The 24,795-nt window shown below is 48.9% G+C and overlaps 1 long non-coding RNA gene across 1 annotated transcript; it reads left to right on the top strand.

The window, feature by feature from the left end:
* The first annotated feature begins 113 nt into the window (after positions 1–113).
* On the top strand, positions 114–16,021 carry LOC139019398 (uncharacterized). The gene is made up of 4 exons (XR_011473097.1): positions 114–253; positions 2,293–2,396; positions 4,053–4,145; positions 15,958–16,021. It is a non-coding gene; the product is annotated as an uncharacterized lncRNA (long non-coding RNA).
* Positions 16,022–24,795: the final 8,774 nt, after the last annotated feature.

Raw genomic sequence — 24,795 nt, 5'->3', positions numbered from 1 at the left:
GGCTCCCGGCCCAGCGCCAGGGCGGATAACGGGGCCGTGGCTGCGGGATAACGGGACCGGGAGGCGGATAACGGAGCCGGCGGGGCGGGGTGGGAGAGCAGAAAAGGGGCGAGGCCGCGGGTAACGGACTTCGGAGAGGACGAGCAGCTGGGGTCGGTCTGGAGATCCCTGTGACTCCAGAGCGCCCTTCCCGGGACCCGGGGCCGGAGGTCGGACGGGGCGCAGGAAATTCCCGGGGGTCCGCCTCCCGCGGGTGAGGCTGGGGGTGACGGCTCCTGGCCCAAGTCCCGGATTCGAGGGAGGGGTGTTGGGGAGAGGGCGCAAAGGGGCTTGCACCTGCGAGCGCGCGTGGGACGGGGACTCTGAGATCAGAGGAATAATCATGTTTTCGGAGACGCACTGCTCAACCTCCTCTCACAAGTCTTTCCGATTTCTGATTTTTCCTTTCTCCCCCTCGGGGATCCCTGCATTCAGACGCGGTCCGCAGCGGATCACGAATCAAATGCATGCTAGTAGTTTCTGCAAAGTGCGTTTTTACCCACGGACGTGCGTGGTCCATACCGTCTGTGGAGTGTGTGCGTTGGTGTGTCTGCAGGGGCCACTGTGTCGGAGGCAGGGAGTGTGTACTGTGTAAGTTGGTGCCGGCTCCACCAGAACCTCTGGTCCCTCCTCCTCCCTCCCTGATTGCATCATTAGTGCTAATTGAGGGGCTTTCACACGCCAGTGCATTAGCTGTTTGGAGTGAACTCCCCCCTCCTGGGAGAGATAAGCCGCTGCCCCTCCCCCTCCCGGCCCTCCACCTCCCCATCGCCCTGGAACTGTCCACCCCAGCTCCTCTCACCTTCCTGGGCACCTTCCTGCCTCCCCCTGGTCCCGGACTGATCAATCACATTCCCCCCCCCCCCTGCCCCCCCCCCCCCTCCGCAGTGTCAGAGATTGCCTGGAGAGGTGTCAGGGAGGGAGGAGGGCCCAGGACCTCCTCCTTAAGGGGGTGTCGGGGAGCGATATTTTCCTACAGGGGGGCCAAAGAAATCTGGTGTTCCTACAGAGCACAGAGTTACTGTCATGAGAGAGAGGACAGAGATTCTTGGACATGGAAGGGCAGAGGAGAGAACTGAGTCCTTGGTCTCCAGCCTGTGATCCCACTGAGGTTGGGGCACCCAACCCTGATTCCCGGGGTCCCAAAGACTCAGAGGGCTGGGGTCCAGTCTAACTTAGCAAGCCTGGGGGAGGCAGAATGAGAAAAGCCACGATTCCCCTGAGAACCTTGGGTTTGCTGGAGTCCTGTCTGGTTCAGTTTAGCTGTTCTGCCCTGCACTGGCCCATGGCTGCTGGGTGTGGGGGCCGTGGGGGGGGCGGGGGAGGCTCTGAGCAGATGCCCTCCCCAGCCCTCACACCAGATGTCTCTGGTCTAATTAACTGTGCTGGGAAAACCAACCTGGGTTTGTAAACAGAGCTACTGGCTAAAGTCAGCAGGGAGCAGCAGCAAACAGCAAACATTCCCCTCACACTCAGCTTCAATTCAATCAAGCTCCCTGGGGAAGAGGAGAGAGCCTGGCTGATCAGGAGGCCTCCTGGCCCACAGCTGAGTCAGGGAAAGCCTATCAGCCTCTGTGACCCCAATATGGCTTTTTCCTTACCAGTTCCGGAGGGTCCCCTACTGGGGAGGAAGGGGGATTCTGGGAGGAACAGAGTTGCTATCCCAAGACAGGCTCTGACCCCCCTTTGGATCCATGAGGGGGCCGTTGTGGGGGACAATATTCCTTCCAGAGCTTTCTTTCGGGCCTGCGCTGCTCTTGGGTCTTGGAGAAAGAAGCCTCTGAAGTGGGTAGGACTTGGCATGGTGGGCCTGTAACTCAGAGCTGGTGAATATAACGCGAACATTGTTAAGTTCGTTACACATCATGTAGGTATTATAATAACATGTTCCAAAATTAGATAATTATTCTTTGCCAAGCTTCAGTGTTTCTGTTATGGTTTGAAAGTTCAATGCACACAGGGGCCTGAGAAACAGGCACAAATGTACGTACAGTGAGCACACATAAGCCCCGGAGCAGCAGCCTCGCACGCAGGAACAAAGGCATTTCAACTCTTTCCTTCTCACACTCACTCTGTCGCCCTCACCAGCTCTCAGACACACAGACATATACAATCTTTGATGGAAATAGGTTTTTGGCCTCTGAAAAAAAGGACTTAACTTTCTGAACAGATTAGAGTTTCTGAATTGGCAGTTCTTGAGTTCTTAACCAAATTTTGCTCGTTTGCTTTTTTTTTTTTTTTTTTGCCACCCAGGGAGAGGAATCATCCTTTGAAAGAATTGAAAAAGACACAAAAACCGCTGCTTCAGGCTCCAGGTCTACACTCTGTCCACCTGCTCCACCCCAAAGAACTGGCAGGTCAGTATCCTGGGCCTCCCAGACCAAAGTCCTCAGGCCCGTTCCAGCTCAGAGTGCTGAGTGCTCTCACTCAGGGCCCAGCAGCCCTCCGACCAGAGGGTCTGTCTGCAAGTGCGAAGGCTCAGAGCTGCAGACGCATGAGGTTTCCCTGCTCCTCCCTCTGCTCACCACACCCCACCCCACGCAAAGGCTAACTTAGATAGCAATCCTTGGGAAGGAGCAGATGGCTCCAAAATGCTAAATTTCTTTGGAAATGTCTTTTAGATAAACAATTCCTACATGTTTTGTCAGATCATCCTACGCTGCCTGGATTGTAATACCAACCTTTCAGCAGCCCTCTTTTTAATTTTTTCAAATTTTATTTTAGAGAGAGAGGGATAGAGAGAAAGAAACTTCCGATGAGAGATGTGGATCCGATACCTCCTGCATGCCCCCTACTGGGGATTGAGCCTGAAACCTGGGCATGTGCCCTGACCAGGGAATGGAACTGGGGACCTCTTGGTTCATGGGTCGACGCTCAAACACTGATCCACACTGGCCGGGCTCAGCAGCCCTCTTAATTGTCTACCTTTTCCCTCCAGCCTAGGTCTCCAACACTTCTTTTGGAGAACAGCCATTCATGGGGGGATTGGTTCTAGGAATCCGTGAATAGCAAAGTCTGAGGATGCCCAAATCCCTTATGTAAAATGGCACAATATTTGCATGTAATCTATGCACATTCTCCCATATACTTTAAATCATCTCTAGAGTACTTAAAATATCTAATGCAAATGTGATGTAAGTAGTCGATATGCTGTATTGTTTAGGGAAGAATGAAAAAGTCTGCATGTTCAATATAGACACAACTATCGTAGGCCTAACTCCATGGTACACGTCAGCAACAATGTAATGTTTTCACTCCAACTATTTTCTATCCATGATTGTTTGAATCTGCGGGTGCTGAACCCGCAGATGTGGAGGGCAGACGGTATTACTCTCCAGCTCAGTAACCTGGAGCATAAACTGAACTGAGCCTCAGGCCTCTGTGAGTGGGCCCTGCCCTCCACCCTCTCATTTCCCTGCACAGAGCCAGGCTCTCGAAGACTGGTACTTGCACTGCCTCCTGACCCACAGCCATCATTCGCATTCCTTTTTACGTTGCCCTCCCACTTCTTCCTTCCCGAAATGCCCTCTTCTAGCCTTTCCACACACTCTCTGCTGGTTGCTTCTTCAAGGTCTCCAAACAATGCCTCTCTAACTGGGGTGCCTGGCTCCCTGGGACCGTGGAGGTTTATTCTGAGTTCTGTGGACTTATTTCCTTTAAAAAGAAATGTACAAAACTTCTCAGGTCTTGCAAAACTTGGTGTAGAGTAAACTTGGAGTCAGAGAAACCTGGGTTCAGATCTTGTTAGCTGAGTTACGTTGGGCAAGGAGTGTTCGTTTTCTCATTAAGAAAATGGGAGATAATAATAGTACCTACCATATAAAGCTGTCGAGTGGATGATATGCAAAGTTATATAAAGTGCCCGGCACAGGACACACCCTCAGTATGTGTAATCTATTGCTAGTATTAACAATAACATTAAATAGACACCTGTGATGACATGTTAGGCAACCCAGTTGGCTGTAATGCTGCCTGGAGACAGAAATGACTTTACTTTCCATCTTGGTTTCCAGTGGGCTCTCTCTGTGCCTGGAATTTTCACGTTTTCCCAAATCAGCAAAGCAGCAGTGGATCAGAAGAGGCCTCACTGCCTTCCCCAGCCTGCGGTGAGCTGTGGAGGGAAGATCATGAATCAGGACCTGATTCCTGATGCCACGGTGACCCAGAGCAGGGAAGGCCTGGGCTGAGAGCTCTGGGGGCAAGAAGCTGGGGGAGGGATCGGATTCAGAAAGGAGGGGGCAGGGAAAGGGGTGGAGCCAGGCAGCCTGCTCCTCAACCCCCACTCCCCTCAGGTAGGAAGTTAAGTGGATGTTTCCAAAATATAAAAAACAGATGATGAAGGTCAGGTTTCCTACACACGGGGGAGTGGGAGCCCAGAGGCAGAGTCCCCAAGAAATGATCTGAGACAGAGGTGGGGTGAGAGAGAGAGAGAGAGAGAGAAAGAAAAGACAAGATAGATAAAGATGCAGAAACAAGGAGACAGTTAAAACTCCCCGAATCCTGAGAAGGGTAGTCAGACAAACAGAGCAGAACGCCCTGGCTCAGGAGAGCGCTTTCTACCCATCTCTGGAAAAGAGCTTAGTTCCTCTTCGTGGGTCTCAAGATGGGAACATGAGCCATTGTGGTTCCATGACCCTGGCAGAGGGTGAGGCCCTCTGGGACCCCAGAAACCAAAAGGCTCTGTGGGCTCCCAGAGCTCTCACTGCCCAGGCTGGTCTCTCCGCCTGTCTGGGCCTCCAGGTCTGTGATCCAGTGTGTCCCTCTCAGTCCCCCTCCACCCTAACCTCCCCCCAGCCTGGCTCTCTCATCCTCCCTCCTCCCTCCTGCTCAGCCTCACCCACCAGCCCAGAGAGATGCTCTATGACAGATGCTCTGTCTCTCCCTTTCCTGGCTGTCTGAGATGTGTTTCCTGTCTCCTTCACTATTTCCTCTGATTGGAGGAGCTGGGGGTGGGTTGGGGTGGGGCTAAGGAGAGAGAAGGCTGAGAGCTACCTATTTAGAGCCACCACCTGACATTGGACCTAGCCCAGAGTAGAGACTCTGTCCTAAAGACCCTTTTGGGAAGGGAGAAAAGTGAGGGCTGCATTCCTGGGCCTCTGGTCCCCGGGGCCGATGGAGAGCCAGGTAGTTGGCGATTGGATCAAGGGGTGATGGATGGACTTTGGTGGCAGGTGGTGGTGGAGGGGAGGCTTTTGCCTTTGTCCAGAGGCCTTTGCATGGGAGAGGGAAGGGACCTGGAGCATGGGGGCCAGGTGATTGGGTCTGACACATCCCATCTGACCAAGCCAAATGCACCCTGAGTCAATGGGGCAACTTTTCTTCTAGGCCATGGCCGAATAGGAAAAGCCAGTGCTTTTTGAGCAGCCTCAGGGCTGTGGTTTGGAAAGCAGAGAGAAGAGAGGATGAAACAGAGGCTATTGAGTTTGTGCATCTGGTTCTGGACCTTTAGATGGTTGACAATTTTCTCCTCCTTCCCCAGCTGCCCCAGGAGGCTGGCCTGGAGCCAGGTCCAGGAGGAAGACTGCTCCTTACAATTCAGGAGGCCTTGGCTTGCCTCTGCCCTCAGGAGCTTACCCAAAACCATCAGGGATGAACACAAAGGAGATTATGCAGGGTCTGGGGGTTAGGATGCAGGCAGGAAAGAGCGAGCCCCTCCCTGGAACCCCCGATGGAGGACTATCATGTACTGAAAGCCTGCTGTGTGCCAGGGACTGTCTAACTTTTTGATACAGAGTGTGAGGTCAGTATTCTTACACCCGTTTTATAGATGAGGGAATTGAGGCTCATGAGATTAAGAAATCTGTTAAGAAATCTGTCAAATGTCTCAGAAATTGTAAGTGGCAGAGTAGACCACCACGAATCAGAAAGCAGCGACTCAGGCCCTGATTCAGCTCTTCTCTTAGCTCTTTGTTGGTCTAGGAAAAACTAAAAAAATTCCAGTCAAAGGGAAAGACAGAGATTCGAAGAAATGCCACCAGTGGGAACCAAGATAGAAGTGTATTAAAGGTTATTTTTGCCTCTAAGCAACAAAGTTTGGTCATAAAGATTTATTATTTTATTGTTCTTAATAACACTAATGATAGAGCACGCTTATTAAATGCCTTTCATCATCATTTAATCCACTTAATACTTCTAGCAGATAAATACTGTTATTATCTCCAATTTTCAAGATGAGAAAATTGACATGGAGAGGTTAGGTAACTGTGGCAGAGCTGGATTTGGACGCAGATGCCTCTGACATCAGAGCCTGTGTTCTGCCATGGTCTGTCCTGCCGCCTGTAGTTTATGGGCTGGGCTGATCTCAGCTATAAAAACCCCAAGGTCAGTCTTTCCAAGCCCAGCGCTGCAATCTGGCTTCAAAGAGGGGGGTCTGATGATGTTTGAGTCTTTGAGGACAGGCCCTGCAGGAGGCGGGGGCAGTGGGAAGAGAAGGAGGGAAGGAGGGGCAGTGGGGAGACCGCCACCACCACCACCATGGGAAAACCACAGACTCAGGAGCTGAGACTAAACCCATATGAAGTGTTTTTCAGACCCCAGCAGACCCTGCAAACCATTCCTTCTTTTCCTTTCACTGTGCGGGGAGGGGGAGTGAAGGAGGAGGAAACAAATGAGGAGGGATGGTTTACAAAGGGTTAGCGAGACTGGGAGTCTGCATGGAATGAAAATAATTATTTGAAAAATTCCAAAAAGTACAAAAAAGGAAGTAAAAATTACACAAAATCCCTCCATTAAAAGAGATTATATATCGTAAGATGTGAAAGCCACCTTGCCTGCCCCTCCAACCCCACCTGCAGAGGTAACCACTGCGGAGGATTTACTGTGTAAAGGCTCTCTAAGATGCACATGAATTCATCATGTCCTCCCCCCGACGAGCTTCCCTTGGTGACTGTCTCATTTCTGCACCAGCAGGCTCCAAGGCACCCCAGAGTCTCTTTGATGCTTCCAGACTCAAATTCAAGTCCTGTGCTTTTAAAAAACTGCCTCTGGGATTTGCTCCTTTATGTTCTCACTGCCATCCTCCCCAGTCCAGGCTCTTGCTCTCACATCTGGTCTGTTGATTGGGTCCCCTCCGTGTTCTTCTCCCACCTCAAAGCGTGTATGGGCACCAGATTCATCTGCCAAGAACACTGCTTCCAACACATCGTTTTCCTGTTCTAAAACCTTTGATGATTCCTCATCATTTGGAGAATAATTTAGCTTGGCATTTTACGTCGGTCACAACCTACCCGCTCTATTCTTGTACCCACAAGTGCTTCCTGGCTCTGTGTGGCAGCCTGGCCGGCTGCTTCCCCAATCTTGGAGCATGCTCTGCTACTCCTTCCTTTCCTCACCCGTCCAAAGCTTGCCCATCCTTCAAGGACCTTCTCCAGACTTTTTTTTTAATCCCCTCCAGAAAGCCTTCCCTGACTGCTTTAGTTCACATCCACTGTTCCTTCCCCAAATGCCTGAAAACAAGGCTGTACTTCATGGTTAGAGAGTCCCCTGGTTGGAAGAGATGTGGGGTCTTACCACAGAATGGTAGTTCCCAGCCTGGAGCCCAAAGATGTATTAGAAAGGGGGGAGCTACGTCAACATTCCAGAAAGCCTGTAGGAAAGGATACATATTTCACGATAAGTTTGCCCAATCAAGAAAAACATAGACGCCCTGACCGGTTTGGCTCAGTGGATAGAGCGTCAGCCTGCGGACTCAGGGGTCCCAGGTTCGATTCCGGTCAAGGGCATGTACCATGGTTGCGGGCACATCCCCAGTGGGGAGTGTGCAGGAGGCAGCTGATCGGTGTTTCTCTCTCATCGATGGTTCTAACTCTCTGTCCCTCTCCCTTCCTCTCTGTACAAAATCAATAAAATATATTTAAAAAAAAAAAAAAAAGAAAGTAAGAAAAACATAGACGTTCTTTGCTGTGGCCAGAATTATATCATGCACTGAGTCTCTTCTGTTCATAAATGACATCAGTGATTTTTTTAAAAAATGAAAATGGTGGTGGTGGTGGTGGGGAATTATGTTATATAAGTGTACCCTGGTAGGCAAACTCTTTTAAAGAATCTAGGGTTTGTGGGGCAGCAGAATGAATAAAAGAAATCCTTGATGATGAAAAAGTTATTGATCCTGTCCATTCTCCTCACCAAAGTAGAACTCTTCTCTGCCATTCAAATAACTCACTCATCCCATCCCCCACCCTTGTGATTGGCAAACTCACTTTCTCAGGTTGCCAAGACCTTAGTTGATTGTAGCAAATCTACACTGTTTTCCTCAAGACAGCTCTTCAAGTATCCTGTATAATAAAAGCCCAGCGACCATAACGGTGTGACGACCAGAACGACTGCTCGACCAGTGGCTATGAGGTGCATTGACCACCTCTCGGTCCCTCCCCCTGCCCACAGGCTCCTATTGCCAAATGGTGAATGGGGAGCTGGGGTGGGTTGTGACAGGGTGGGACTGGGGACTGGCAAGCAGGCAGAACAGCCAACCTCTTGGTCCCTTCTCCCGGCCCTCGGGCTCCGATTGATCGCCAGATGGTGAATGGGGAACCAGGATGGGTGGCGGCGGTGGAGCGGGACTGGGGACTGGCAAGGGGAACCAGGGTGGGTGGTGGCAGCAGGGCAGGACTGGGGACTGGTGAGCGGGCAGAAGATGGCCCTGATCACAGGCTAGGACTAGGGACCCTACCCGTGCACGATTTTGTGCGCTGGGCCTTTAGTTTGAAAATAAAATCTTCATTGGTTTCTGGCTTCCTGAAGGCCAAAGGCAAAATCTTCCATGTTCTCTGAGGCCCCACATACTATAGCCTTGTCTACCCCTTCACCGTGCCCTGTCTCCTTTTCTTTGCTCTAGACCAGTGGTCGGCAAACTCATTAGTCAACAGAGCCAAATATCAACAGTACAACGATTGAAATTTCTTTTGAGAGCCAAATTTTTTAAACTTAAACTATATAAGTAGGTACATTGCTATTAACTTAATTAGGGTACTCCTAAGGCTTAGGAAGAGCCACACTCAAGGGGTCAAAGAGCCACATGTGGCTCGAGAGCCGCAGTTTGCCGACCACGGCTCTAGACCACTGTTCTTCATTAGCACCTTGCTCTCTTCCCCTACTTACTTTTCCCTCTGCTTGAAACTCTCTTGTCTCCCCTCTTTGCCTAGTTAGTCCACTCATCCTTAGAGTTCAGTTCCTAAGAAACTTCCTCAAGGTAGTCTTTCCTGATCACTCCCAGTCTGGGTTCTTGCAGCAATATGTACCTATCCATTGCAATACTCATTGTGGCTGTAATTTCTCTCCTTGTGTCCTTTGATTGAAGTCTGTCTACTCTTGGCTATATACTCCATAAAAGCAAGGCCTTGTTTGATTTTTGCTCCCAATATGTCCCCACCACCTAGCACAGTGCCAAAGCCTATAAGCAATTAGTTAATATGGACTAATATTGTTATTTTCTATTTCACAAGAATATTAGAAAGAATAAATGTATGCACCGGCATTTTGTCAGCTCTGAATCAGAGCCTATAATAATTTTAGCTGTGGTTACTATTACTGTTTCTTTTTTTTTTTTTTTTTTAAATATTTTTTATTGATTTTTTACAGAGAGGAAGGGAGAGAGACAGAGAGCTAGAAACATCGATGAGAGAGAAACATCGATCAGCTGCCTCCTGCACATCTCCTACTGGGGATGTGCCCGCAACCCAGGTACATGCCCTTGACCGGAATCGAACCTGGGACCCTTCAGTCCGCAGGCCGACGCTCTATCCACTGAGCCAAACCGGTTTCGGCCTGTTTCTTCAATTACAGTTTGATCTCCTATCCGTGGTTGGCAAATTGCAGCTCGCGAGCCACATGCGTCTCTTTGGCCCCTTGAGTGTGGCTCTTCCTAAGCCTTAGGAGCACCCTAATTAAGTTAATAACAATGTACCTACCTATTTAGTTTAAATTTAAAAAATTTGGCTCTCAAAAGAAATTTCAATCGTTGTACTGTTGATATTTGGCTCTGTTGACTAATGAGTTTGCCGACCACTGTCCTAGATACATTCAGATGTATATCCCTCATGCCTTCCTTCCACTGGGCACCCCCTTCTTTTGGTAATGAATGACCTGGTATGCAGATTGAGCTTTTCCCCCTCACCCACCTCTCTTTTTCTGTTTCAATTGGTTGTTGAATTAAAAAATAATCTGACTAAATGAAGTTCCTTCTAAATGTTCAGTCTTTCCCCTCCTCTCATTCCTTCCTTCCCTTTTAATCCTACTTTTATTGGGCACCTACTCTGTGCTAGACATCAAGCACATAACCAGGGACACAAAGATGGATGAGGAGCCTCTGTCCTTAGGTAGTTCTTGCAGTATTCTTGATGTAAGAGGGTCCCCTGGGCCTCTGCCCAGGTCATGTTCCTCTGATTATTTAGTCATTTGATAATGCTCTTCCCAAAGTGGGGACCCAGGATCTTTGCAGTTCTGGCTGGCTCGTTCTCTGTGTATTTAAGTCTTAGCTCAGATGTCATCTCATCAGACAGACCTACTCTCTCCACATCACTCTGTTTGTCCTCAGAGCACTTATCATTGTCTGACATGACACTTATGTTTTTACTTGTGTGTGGTTAGTCTCCCCTCATTAAAATGCAAGCACCACAAGGGCAGGGTCTTTGTTTTGTTCACTGCTGTATATTTAAAGCTCTAAGTAGTGGCAGCATATAGTAGGTACTCAGTAAATAATTGTGGAAGAACTACATGTGACATTCCCGAGACTTTCTGCCAACGCAAGCTGAGCCCTTCCCCTCCTATGGTTTGGACACCATACATCTAGTAATGGGCTTGTCCTCTGATATTTTTCAGGAATATCAGCTTTGTGCCAGAGGCTAAGTAACAAATGTCTCCTCATCAGCAGAAAAAAAATTCTTTTCTTCCTCTTAACCAAACCCAGCCTCTGTATCATGAGTCTGACTTCTTGCTTCCTGCAACTGTGAGCCGAACTGCTCCCCAGAACATACCTGTCTTGTGTCTCATTCCTTCAGGGCTTTATTTTGTGACTTTAAAGGTGACAGTCAGTTAATCCAATAACAGAATTCTGCTAATGTGCTAACGAGAGAGGGGAAAAAAAAAAAAAAAGGCTCCCCGCTCCCTCCCTTCTGACTCAGGTAACATCTGTGCATTTAACAGGGCCCTTCTGGAGACAATTAAATAAATGCTTTATTGAAACAATAAAATTAATAGGGGTCTCATGGAACTCAATGAAAGGTTTTTAAAAATTAACTTCATTGTTTTTTAAGCTTCAAATTAAGCTTTGCTAGGCAAGGGGGTGGGCAGGCCAGATTTTTATTAAAGCAGGTCCCTGCTCACAAGGCCACCCTTGTGGGGATTGAGATCCCAAGCCTGGGCTTTTCCTGCGGAAAGGCCATTGCTGCCATTCTGAGGCCCGGTTGTAAGGGGCTCCCCCCGTTAGAGGCGAGGCTTTTCTAAACCATAGGTCTGGTTCTGTTCCTGGGACTCTGTGACCTCAGAAATTTATGAACTCCGGGCTTCATGAGATTAGGATGCCCTAGGTCAGGTGTCCCATCAAAGGAAATGTCATGATGACATTTGTCATGTTGAATGAAACAATGAACAGTGGGAATACTCATTCTCCCAGGAAGTGGGGGAGAGGGCATTTGTCTGGTTCTGTTTGTCTGGATCCAGGCCCATCCGTCCCACCATATTGCCTCACAACCCCTGGCCCAGCCTTGTGACCCATGATCACCCATTTCTCCCTAGGAACCATTTTCAGCCTCAAGAAAGGCCTAAGAAGTCAGAGTTTGTCAAATTAGAACCTGAGGCCAGAGTTTTTGGAAAACTTATGGGTGGTTCTGCTGGTGGGGGCTGGGGAGCAGCTGTGATGTGGGACCAGGGGACTTCCTCATGAAGGGTTTGTCCAGTTTAGAGGGTGATGAGACCTTGGATGGGGAAATTCTTGTGGAAGATGTGGTTCTCTGTCCGGACGGATGGAGCTGGCATAAGACTGTCTTCAGGACTCCTTATTATTCCTATCAAGGTAGCACATTGATTCAAACCATCTGTGGGCTTGTGAGGTCTGATTAGACTTGGCATTTCCAACCCTGGGCTCCCGACTTACGCCCTATGTGAGTGGAGGAGCAGGCTGGAGGTGCGGTTGAGGTCCGGGGTGGACCCTTCTTTCTGAGGCCCAGATTCCTTGCCCCCAGTGACTCAGGGCACATGCAGCTCCAGGCCCCTTCCTCCCCTCGCCTGGGCTGCCAACAGGCATTGGGAAGGGTCCTGAGCTGAAAGTCAGAAGGTTTCTGCTCCCAGCTCTACCCTTAACTAGTGGTGTGACTTGGAGGAAGTTATTAGTCTTTCCAGGCCTCAGTTTTTCCATCTGCAAAATGGGGATAATGATACCTGCTGTGGTTGTTTTGAGGATCAAATGGGGCGCAGGTGGGAATCACTTTGAAGTGCATGAAAAAATATAGTATGAAAGTTGTTGTTTTCATGTTGGTGTTCCCCATCTGAGGGAACAGGGCTTTCTTGCCCTGGAGTTGCCATCCTCTGAGTACTGGGTTCAAGGCATCTTTGGGCTCTGGAAGGGGAAATGAAACTTTGGGGGTGGGGCTTTGTTTATTAACTCCTCTAGAGGGCTTCTACTTTCTCCCCTCCCCCCACCCCCAACACCCTCCTACTCTTCCAGAATGGAGATCTTGGAAGTGTCTTTGTTCCCACTCTTTTATCCCCTTATATCTATTCTGTCAACACATCTTAGTCCTTTCTTTGAAATCTATCCCTCACCTTTTCTTTCCCTGTCCCACTGCCATCACCTTAGTCTAAGCCATCATTACCTGGGTTTCCTCAGAAGCCCCCCAACTGGTCTCCCTGCCTTTGTTCTTCCTCCCTTCCATGCCTTCCTGAACAGGGCTGCCAACAGCCACTCCCCTGCTCAGGAAAGCCCAATGGTTTTCTAATTGTCTCATTAAGTCTATTTCCCCTGTGTGCTTCAAAGCCTTCCACTCCTCTGTTACATCTGCTCTAGGCAGCTTGGTTCCTTGTATTCCGCCCCCCCCACCCCCACCCTCCCACTGCCCTCACACCCTCCTCTACTACCAGACCCACTTTCTACTGTCCTCCAAAAATGTTGTGTCCATTCCGATTTCTGTGCCTTTGCAAAGGCCACTCACCTGCTGGGAGTGGAAATACTCTCTTCTTCCTCTCCGTCAATTCTCTTCAATCTGCAGCATTCAACTCAAGTTCCTAGATACACCCCCAGAAGGTTCTTAAGAGGTTGTCTATGGGATTATCTCCCCACTCTAAATTCTTCTTGCTTTTATTGGTAGTATTGATTTAATATCAATTATCTTTCATTTCTTGTCCTCCTGCCCTGCCTCCCTTACCTAGATGATAAACTCCTTGAGGGTTGGGACCCTTTCTTCTATCTTTCCTGTAAAGTCTTGGTTGATTAAGGTGGACAAAGAGGCCTGGTTTGGTGAGTGGAGACTGTGTGGAGATGCTCTATTCTCCATAGAGATTTTGTGTTCCCTCCACTCCTCCCCCAACTCCTGTTCTTCAAAATCCCCTCTTCCCATGTCTTCATCCATCAGTAATAAAGCAGGAACAATAGGGGTTTCTTTCTAATTAAAGGAAGCAGTTAGTGTTTCCACTTCAAAGCCCTGAGAGAGAAGACTTTTGTTCCTCGGGCCTGGGAGCTCTGGGAGCCTGGTTGGGTGGGGAGGTAGAGCTCCAGGCCCAGCCAAGCATTAAGCTCATGAACCTGAGATTCCCCCCGTTTGCAGGCTGAGAAGCTCAAATTTAAAACAACAATGTAATTTGGTAACTTCGGCTCTGATAAAACAGTTGGGGGAATTTCTTCTCTCCTAGCGTCTGAAGCCAATGTTATTACAGGTGTGTGTTTGTCTCTCCCACACCTTACCCGGCCCCTGTTGCCTCACCACACACAGCACACACACACACATGTGCCACACCACACTCACACTTACGTTGGACTCACAAAGAGGACATGGTGCTTGCTTAGTGGGTACATCCCCTCCCCCTGTTTCCAGGGCAATTTGGCCTGTACCGTCTCACATACCCAGTTACTCATACATATCATCTCTCCATCTTTAAATGCTCAGGAACAAGGCACTCTGGCTTGAGAACTATTCTCTATTGAGCTGTAAGTCAGCTTGGCAGAGAGGTGGTCTCTGCATTTGACATACACCAGCCACAGACTGATCCTCTACACTAGGCCCAGATTGATTCCCATCCTCATTATAAACTGGCCACTACCTCTGACCACAGACTGAGACCCCAAAGTAATCATAGACTGAATGTAGCTATCGTCAAAGGCTGAAGCTCCAAAGTGGCCACAGAGTGTGCCTTCACAGTAGATCCAATAAAGAGCACAGAGTAGGTCTTTGTTCTAACAAATCATCTCTCAAAATTGATCCATTGATATAAAAGGTGGAAAGAGAGCTTTTGGCTTACTTCCTCTGGTGAAACTCTGTAGAGCCCACAACACCCATCCATCCACCCACCCACCCATCCATCCATCCTATACGGAGCACCTATTCTTTGCCATATAGTGGTCAGCAAGGCTAAATATAGACTCTGTCCTCAAACATCTCAGTGTTGGAGTAATAGCACAGGTTTTGGCATTTTATGATCCTGTGTTCAAATTCCCCCTCCTTGATGTACTAAGTGGGTCATTTTGGACAAGTTACCTAACCTCTCCATGTCTCAACTTTCTCATGGGTAAATTGGGGATAATAATTAATAATAATAATAATAACCTCTAGGGATGTTAAAAAGATTAAATGAGGTTATCTATCAAGTGCTAACACAGTGCCTGGCACAAAGAACATGCTCAATAAATAATAACGATCATTCATTTAGTTATTATTCATTCTGGTGGACATATAGACAGACATACCTAAAATGACAAAACAGCATAAGAACTGTCCTGGTTACATGTACCAGGGGAGCCAAGAGGAGACTGGGTCTGCTGGGGATGGCAGGGAAAGCTTATGTGAAGGTGGAGGTTGGGGATGGGGCTGGAGGCAGCCCCTTGGATAGAGGCTTGAGGGGGTAGGAGTTTGCTTGGTTAACCAGGCCTGTTGTGTCCAAGAGGAGGAAATGACATGCATGTTCCACTGGGGTCAAGAATAGCACCCCCCTGCAACCATGGATGGTATATTTTGAAGACCACAGACAGGTACTATTCTCATGACACCAATTAATCAACTCATGCCACTAACTGATAAAGGTGAGAATGCTCTAAGCAGCCAGGAGTGTCTCCAAGGGCATTTGATGATGCTGGTAGATGGTGATGGTGACACAGTGCTGTGGTCGTGGTAAAGCGATAGTTTGATTAAGTAATGGATGGCTGAGGTCTTCTGGCTATGCACCTTGCCCCTGCTCTAACCGTGCCTTCCAGATCCCACCCCCCTCTCCCCCTTTTCCTTCACCTCACTGCTTGCTTTCCTCATCCCCCAAGGCCCCTGGGTTCGAGGTCTAATCTGGCTGTTTCCGCACACGCACACGTGATGCCGCCAGCGTGGGGCATGGCCGCCCTGCTGCGGCCTTGCTTGCTCCCCTGATTATTTCTTCTTAATTGAGCGTAAAGAATGTGAGGAATGTGGAGTAGACCGCAGGAGGAGGGCGGCTGCAGCCCCCACCATGATCCTGGATTCTAGGCTCTGGATGGGGGAACTGCAGATGGCTGCTGAACCCCACATAGTGTGTCATTTCTGGTGCCCCCACCCCCCCCCACCCCACAATGGTGGGCTCACTTCTCCAACTGTTGATCGGTCCCTTCTCTGCACTGGGGCTTTCTTTTCTCTCCTTTCTGCACAAGGAATTCCACTTTGTAAAACTTGCCAGGATTTCCCCTCTTCCTGGGAGTCTGCCTTGATTACAAGCCCTCTGACATTGATAATCCTTATCTACCTATAATTCCAGGTGGAACTCAAAAAGCTATTCACTCTCCTCTGGTGGAGGAGGGGAAGCAATGATTCTGGCTGCTCCTTGGTCTTGTTTGGCTGCTGGGAACCCTGAACCTGAGCTATGGGAAGATGAGCTCAGGTGTGAAGCCAGGATGCTTGCCGGTCACGAAGGCAGCCAGGTGAGTCACAGCTGCAGTGTGACTGTGAGGCCCGAAGGGAAGTGCTTGCATCTCCTCTGTCACTTTCTTCTGCTCACTCAGGGCCCAGCCTCCCGTCTTCTCAGGTGGAGTGTGACATGGAGGAGGAAGCTCAGGTGGAGGACTCAGATCTGGGTTCACGTGCTGGCCCTGTCCTGCCATCGATTAGCTGTGGGACCGCAGGTGAATTTGTTTATCTTTTCTGAGGCTGGTCCCTTATGAGTAAGAGGACGGTGGCATTTCCACATGTGTGGGTCGTGAAGATGAAATTAGATGTGCTAAATAAAGCATGTGAAGCATGTACTAGGCACTCAGGAAACATTAGTTTGGCTCTTTGGAGGAGACTGGAAGAAGAGGGTGAATTTTGTAAAAGAGGTCTTGTTTCCTGCAGTAAATGCAGTAGGCCATCCCTAGAGATCATCGAAGGAACAGCATGATGCTGAGAAACCCAGTCCTACGACTTCCACCCAGATCCTGGAGCTGAGCTCTGCTAAAGAGAAGTACGGGCGCAGGGATGGGGTTGGGGGAAGATCTGGCAATCCCAGGGCTGTGGCTCTGGCCCCTGAAGAGAGGACAGAGATAGTTGTCTTCTTCCACCTCTCCTCCCCTGGGCCATGACCAAAGACAATGACCGATTCGGCAGTGGGTGGAGTACGGGGTGTATTTAAAGAAAACATCCTGTCCAGGAGAGATGTTCTGTGTTGAGCTAGCTAATCCTCCTAGAATAGCTGCGTGTGGGCCGGTCTTCTTATTTTCACAAACAGGACGGGGATGTGGCCTGGCTGGAGTGCAGGCCAAGCTCACCCGGAGGCGGGACTGGGCAAGGAAGGCCTCCTTGGACTGGTCCCACAGACTCCTGACCGCCTTCAGCCTCCTGCCTCCTCCACTCATTGGTAGGCAGTGGCCTGGGGGTGCTGTGTCTGAGAGTGAACAGCAAGGCTGAGAATGCACTGATTATGTTCTGCAATTTCTGGAAAGTTCCTGTTGTTGGCGATTTGCAAACTTCTCTCAAGATGAAAATTTAAAACAAAGTGGGAAGTAAATGGGCCCCATGAGGGATGGCGCAGGGAGCTTTATCACTGGGGGTGTTTATGTGCAGGGGCCCCTGAGCAGGGCCGTGGGCTCCTTCATCTTTATGGCATTCTGAATGCCGGCTATTAGTGGGACTTAGGAGAGAGGCTGACCTGCTGGGCGGACACTGACATTTCCTGGAGGGAGAGGCAGCATTGCTGCCCTCCCATCTGTGGCAGGAGGTGCCCAAGGAGAACCCTTGGTCCCAATGAAGCTGATTCGGTGGTTGGAGGCTGAGCTGGGGAAGGGCAGCAGGAGTTGAAGGAAAGTGCAGAATGAGGGGAATTAGGCCTGGAGCAGATGAGGATGAAATATCCATTTGCAGGAATCTATCTTCCTCAGAACCAGACTGAGCCTTTTCATGAAGTCAGATGCTAGATCTCTCTCTGCCTCAGAGCTGCACCCCTCCTAGAGCCCAGAAAGCAGTTCTATGCATTGTTCCCCCAGCCCCAGCCCCATCTGGGTCTACATTCCTGTGTGCAGCCCCAGCAGCCTGGCGGCCATGGCCAAGCCACATCTGGGGCTCTCATGGTCACATCTGCACTTGCCCCTCTTAGTGCCGATTATTTCTATTCTGACTTTTATCTGCATCTGTAGAATCAGGAGGGGGTCTTTGGATGGTGGGTTCCCAGCCCCAGGAGCTGTCAGTTTGCAGGGGAGGGTTGGGGAGGACTCCATGTCACCCAGCCCAGAGGAGCTGCTGAGATAGGCTTTAGTTGCAGGCATGAGCTCCTATTCTCTCCAGGCATATAGATTCCTGGCTCTTTGGTTCCAGGAAGAGACAGCTGGGAGCGATCCTGGCAGAGCCTCACACCTCCCTCCCCAGGCCCTTTCCCTTCCCCAGTCCTACTCTGCCTATGCCACATGTCCCTTCTCCTCCAGAAGCTAATTATACTTATTACTGTTACTCACTCTAAATTATGTCTCCCAAATGACAAAGGGGAATGGTGGCAGAAGAAAAAGAACACTCATGTTGTATATGAGAGGGAGATAAATGTGGGGGATGGGAGGAGAGAGAGAAGATGGGACTAAGAACAGGTCCCTTCAGTGAGCCACCATGAGCTATGTCAGGGGTCCCTAGTCTGGTTTGGAAAGGCACCAGCTAATGTCAATATGTAACAAGCAAGGGTTGTGTGGCCAAGACGCTTCTCATTTATAGGCTTAAAGTATCCATGAGCGGACTTTTCTAGCTTTTAAGCCAAAAAGTACCTTGGCCAGAGACTGGGTCTCTCAGCTGGCCTTCTGATCTGGCATCTTTGTGGCCAGAGTTCCCTGGTTGGGTCATCTTCTCAAGACTGATTGGGAATGGTGGTGGTAGAGGTGGGGTGCATTGAGCATTTCTTGATGTGGTCCTTCATAGTTGGACAGACACCTGGCCATAAAAACCCTGACACGCCCAACTGGTGTGTCTCAGTGGTTGAGCGTTGACCTGTAAACCAGGAGGTCATAGTTCAATATCCGGTCAGGCATGTGTCCAAGTTGTGGGCTCAATCCCTAGTGTGGGGTGTGCAGGAGGCAGCCGATCAATGATTCTCTCTCATCATTGATGTTTCTATCTCTCTCTCCTCCCTTCCTCTCTCTGAAATCAATAAAAACATATTTTAAAAAAACACATAACAACAAAAAGACCCTGACACAGCACCTAACCCAGGAGCAAATAGAGGACTCCAGGGAGCCAGTACCTCCCCTTTGGTCTGGCCAGACCTGCTGATGTTCTGGGAACTTTGTAGGCCAGTGTCTCCCTGAGTGAGGTCCTTTAGAATGAAGTATATCCCTCATTTGCTTCCCCCATAGGACTAACACAGAATACAAGGTTTGGGGCAGAGAAAAGAAACTGGAAAGGTCCTAAATGGGACAGTGGGTGAGTGTATGCACAAGCCCACCTGTAAGTGTGTGTGTGTGTGTGTGTGTGTGTGTGTGTGTGTGATATAAACCACTAAGCTTAGAACAGTGGTTCTCAACCTTCCTAATGCCGCGACCCTTTAATACAGTTCCTCATGTTGTGGTGACCCCCAACCATAAAATTATTTTCGTTGCTACTTCACAACTGTAATGTTGCTACTGTTATGAATCGTAATGTAAATATCTGATATGCAGGATGTATTTTCATTGTTACAATTTTAACATAATTAAAGCATAGTGATTAATCACAAAAACAATATGTAATTATATATTCAATATATGTTTTCCGATGGTCTTAGGCGACCCCTGTGAAAGGGTCATTCAACCCCCAAAGGGGTCGAGACCCACAGGTTGAGAACTGCTGGCTTAGACGGTCATCTTCCCTGTCCTGATTGAGGACTCTCCTCATTGAGTTCTGGAAGGCTCTGGGGGTATTCCCCAGAATGAGTCTGAATATTAGGTGAACTCAAATGAGAGTTGGCTGATCAGGAGGAGCACCCCCAAAGTAGTGGGGTGATGGTAGGGGGGGGGGTCTTCAGTGATTCTGCAGAGCTGGAAAGTAATGAGGTTTGGGGTTGTTTTCCTAAATCAGACCCTTTCCACCTATGCTATGATTCTTGCATCACTCTGCAGTAGGTTTCTAGGTTCTGAGACCTCAGAGCCAACTCTCACTCATATCTGAGCAGAGACCCCATCTGGATCTCAAATGACGGAACTTGGTTTGGCCTCTAGAGCAGCCATACGTTCTCCATGTGGACAGAAGGGATCCCAGCTGAGGCTCCACTCACCCTGTGAGATATTGCTGATGGGAACAGTGATTCTACCCATCACATCCAGGGCTGGGGGCACTTTCTCAGAGTAACTAGCCTAATCTCCCTGAGCCTCGGTTTTCTCCTCTATAAGATGGTAGTAATAGTAATGCCTAGCTCATAGGGTTGGTATTAATACAGCAATAAATGGGAAAAGTCCACTACGGTGCCTAACACCTCCTAATGGCTCAATGCACATGAACTCTTCCTGTTTGTTAATTCCCACCCCACAACACAATCTAGTGCAGTCAGGCTTGTGATGTGCGTAACTCAGGGTGAGTCTGGAGCTGGGCTGTGGTAAAGTTTGGGATGAGGATAAAGGCATGGGGTTAAATTCAACAATTTTAAATCGTGTTTGGGTTGTGACTGGTTTGGGGTTCTTGTGAGGGATGGATTTTGGGATTAGGATGACAGTTGGGAGAATTAGGATTAGGGATGGAGTTGTTGTTAAGGAAGTCTTTCTCTTAGGAGTAGAATGACTACACCTGACTACATCCCAGCATAAACTCAGGAGACAATGGGGTTCTGCAAGACCAGCTTCCTGATGGGGTGCCTGGCCTGCCTAGGCCTGGAGCTGTTCCCAGGATGACCTCCACCTGTTTGCTGAAGTGAGCAGTGCAGGAGGTTAAGGCCTTTTAGGGGGTGGCTTGGAGACTCAGGCTAAAGAGAATGTGGCACCTCCCAGAGTCTTGGGTTTTGCTTTTGGGCTAGTCCCATCCCTCCAACACTGTTATGCTCTATCCTCCCACCTCCAGCCGTCTCCCACTCCTCACTACACCCCACATTCTCATCTGTGGCCCCTGCCCCCTTGCACATCTAACAGGGAGCAGGCAGGGAGAAACTGTGGCCTGGCCTCCACCCCTCCCCCCTCCCCAACCTTCTTCCAGCCTCCATCTCCTGGGGGAGGGGAGGACACAAAGGCCGGATCTTTCCACCAGCCCCATCCTCCTCCCTCTGGCCCCTCTCCCTCTCCCTCCCTGGGCTGGCAGAGGCCAAAGAAAACAGAGCGCTTCCCCAGCCCACTCTCACTCTCTCCCTCACTTCCTGCTCCGGGAAGATGGTTTACTCCCTCCCCTCCCCTGGCTCAGGACCTGGCCTTGGTGTCAAGTTTCTCCAGAGCTTCCAGAATTAGAGGCCCTGCCTGAGCTCACTCTGGACCCCTCACCTCTCTCCATTTCACCTTTCCCGCGTCTTTTATCCCTTGACCCAGGCCCTGTAGTAAAATGTTGTTATTCAGGTGGCGGGAAAATCCCATGGAAGGAAGGCTCTCTAGCGGGTGGGGAGCATGTAGGATAGGAGGCGGGTGGAGGACAGTTAGCTGCTGTGCAGAAGGAAACTCTGTGGGTGGCTAAGAGCCATGTGAACACAGGGACCAAATACACTTCCTTCAGTTCTGCTCACCCCATGGAAAAAGTGCCTCTTGCAGCCTAGTGTGAGTGGTGACCCTGGGACTGTGCAATGAGGTGGCCCTGGCCAGTGGTCAGCCCCAGAGGGTTAAGCAGCCCTCGGTCCATTTGTGCCCAACTCAGGAGACACGTCCCCTCAGCAACTCTTGATTTCTGGATCCCTGCTCAGTACAGTTTCAAGTGTGGCTCCCCTCCTCACATTGCTTCAGAGGATCCTCGGCCTGATTTCCTCTGCTCTGGGGAGAGCTTTGCCAAGGAGCCCCTCAGCTCCTGAGGGAATTGGGGAGCGGGTGAGAGGAGGTGTTCTGAAGTCCTGGACCTCTGACCCGCCCTCTCTCTTCATAAGCAGGTCTTGCTTCTGGCCCAGGCCATCCGTCCTCCTCTCTTTTTCACTTGCTGTCCCCACTTTCCCCACCCAGGAGCTGGGTCCCCTTGAAATTACTGCTCAGTTGCCTCAGAAACAGAAGTTCAACATCTGGGGTCTGGTGTCACAGTCCCTGGATTTGAATCCTTACAAGCTGGGAAACCTTGGGCAAGACACCGGACACCTTATTTTTTTAAAATAGGCTTTTATTGATTTTTAGAGAGAGATTAGAAGGAAGAGGGATAGAGAGATAGAAATGTCGATGAGAGGGGAACATCATTGATCAGCTGCCTCCTGCATGCCCCCCTACTGGGAATCGAGCTCGAAACCCCAGCATAGGCTCTGACCGGGTATGGAACCATTCTATAACACAGAGCCAATGTGAGGATTAAACGAGATAATGGAGGATTGCACGTGAAGGAGTTGGTGTCATGCCTGGCATATAGAGTACATCTGACAGGTGACAGGTGTTATTATTATTATTATTACTGTATCTTATGATCACTCCCCTGCACCTGAAGGCAGTTCCAGAGAGACTAGAGAAGGATGGTAGAAGAATGAGGGTGTGACTTGCCACAGGGACTGTGTTTCATCCTTCTAGAGTTCATCTAGGAAAGCCCTTTCTACTGTTATCTGAGTGGCTCTCTCTCTCCTTTCTCAAGTCTTTACTCAATAGCCACTTTCTCAGCGAGGCTTTCCCTGACCATCCTATCTGAATGGCAACCTGCCCCTCCCCGCTCAGCTCTATTTCCCATCCTTTAACTTGTTTTATTTTTTCTCCATAGCACTTTTTGTCATCTAACATTTCTAATATTTTACTTTACTTTTTTTGTTTTATTTGTCTCCTACTACCAGAATATAAGCTCCACAAAAAGAGGGACTTTTGTCCATTTTATTGACTACTGTAGACCTCCTGCCTAAACAGTCTCCACACACTGGGAGCTCAGTAAATATTTGTTGGATGGTGCTCATTCATGATTCATTTAGGAAACATATTTGGCCATCTCTAAAATGGGCCCGGTATGTTCCCGGTGAGCTGTAGCCAATGATTCCTGAAGGCTAATTCACAGACCAGCTACATCAGAATAATTCTGGGGCATGTATTGAATACACAGATCCTACTCTAAACCAAATGGATTAGAATCCCCCCAGGTGGATGTGCATTTTAACAAGGATACAGGGTGATTTGATGTGCACCAAGATTAGAAACCACAGCTGGACAACCTGGAGAACAATAATGGTCAATAAGAGAATGGAGCATCACAAAGGAACACAGGGTGACCGGTCAGGAGGCCATTGTTATAATTTAACTCAGAAACAAAAATGGCTTTGACTAGGGTTGAGGCCTTTGAGATAGAGAGAAGTGGATGGATTCAAGGGATTTTCAGAAACTAAAATCTAGAAGATGGATATCATGTGGCTGGCGAGGCATTAAGAATGACCTCTAGCCTTGACCAGTTTGGCTCAGTGGCTAGAGCGTCGGCCTGTGGACTGAAGAGTCCCAGGTTCAATTCCGGTCAAGAGCATGTACCTTGGTTGCGGGCACATCCCCAGTGGGGGGTGTGCAGGAGGTGGCTGATCCATGTTTCTCTCTTGTGGATGTTTCTAACTCTCTATCCCTCTCCCTTCCTCTCTGTAAAAAATCAATAAAATATATTTAAAAAAAAAAAAAATGACCTCTAGGTTCCAGGCTTGTCTCACTCTCCCCTTCTTCAAGACTACTCCGTTGCCACTTTTGATGGAGGTGCCGTCATTCAGATGGGGCACCTTGGAAGAAGACCTAGTTTTGGGGGGGTAAGATTATGAGTTTGCCTTAGATATATTGAACATAAGGTACTTTTGGCATTCAGAGGGAAAATGGCAAATCAACAGTTATGTTCCAGGGCCAGGAGATTGCCAAAGCCAGTCATCTGAAAACATGATGCTCAGAATGGAAGTAGTCGACTTTCAGTGAAGCAAGAAAGCTGAGATCAAAGGAGTTGACCCAGACTACCTCAGCATGTTTACTTGTCATGTTAAAAAATACACAAACATATATAGACTCCACTGTGAGAAGCAAATAAAACAGAGGAAACGAAGATAAAATTACGTGTGCCCTAAACTTAATTACGCTTAAAAAAAATAGAGTAGAAACTATGCAACTGTAAAATGCATGTGTAGCTCTTATTGAAAGATTTAAATCTTGCTGACACCAATAAGAAATGATGGGTTGTGATTCATCGGGAAGGTAATGTGATTTCTGCACATGGGCTCTGACCTTGGGCGGCCCAGGCAGAGCTTGGAGAGTGGTTCTAATTGAATCAACACCCGGCAGGGAGGGAGTGGGGGGGAGGGTATCTGCTAGGACTGTGGAAAGAACAGTCATACTGCGCTTTAAACAGAGGGGAAAATGGGGCAGTAGGCAAGAGGCGGTTCACATAGAAAAAGGGGTTTAGGAAGCAGGATGTGTCACGCTTCTCCAGCTTGGCCCAGGGCAGGGAAATAGAGGATGCGAAAGGCATGAGCAGCCTGATGACTAGAGGGTGCCTATTGTTTCAGGGCTGGAGTGGGGCAGGGGATATGTCACTGATGTCTCCTGAACTAAAGGGGAACCATCACCTCCGCTGCCCTTTGCTCTGATTCTGGGCTCGCCAAGCAGCCTTCTGGTGAACAATTCAATTTAATAGTTATAGAGAACACTTTCTCAGCATTTAGAGAACAATAATAGAGAACATTCTTCTAAACCCTTTACATGCATTATCTCATTTAATCTTCTTGATAACCCGGGATGTATGTTGCTGTTATTTTCCAGATATTACAGATGATAGAAGTGAGGCCCAGAGAAGTTAATTAAGTTGCCCAAGGTCACACAGTGAGAGAGCTGAAATTCAAACCTAGATTCTCAGGTCCTCAACTCTTAACCGGTTTTATTTTTTTTTTTTTTTTTTTTTTTTTAAATATATTTTATTGATTTTTTACAGAGAGGAAGGGAGAGGGATAGAGAGTTAGAAACATCGATGAGAGAGAAACATCCATCAGCTGCCTCCTGCACACTCCCCACTGGGGATGTGCCCGCAACCCAGGTACATGCCCTTGACCGGAATCGAACCCGGGACCCTTCAGTCC

This window comes from Myotis yumanensis, unplaced genomic scaffold, assembly GCF_028538775.1.
Source record: "Myotis yumanensis isolate MYYU_CA2020_CCGP unplaced genomic scaffold, mMyoYum1.0.hap1 SCAF_11, whole genome shotgun sequence".
NCBI lineage: Eukaryota > Metazoa > Chordata > Mammalia > Chiroptera > Vespertilionidae > Myotis > Myotis yumanensis.
The sequence above is the reverse complement of the archived record's forward strand: the minus strand, read 5'-3'. Positions and strand labels throughout refer to the sequence as shown.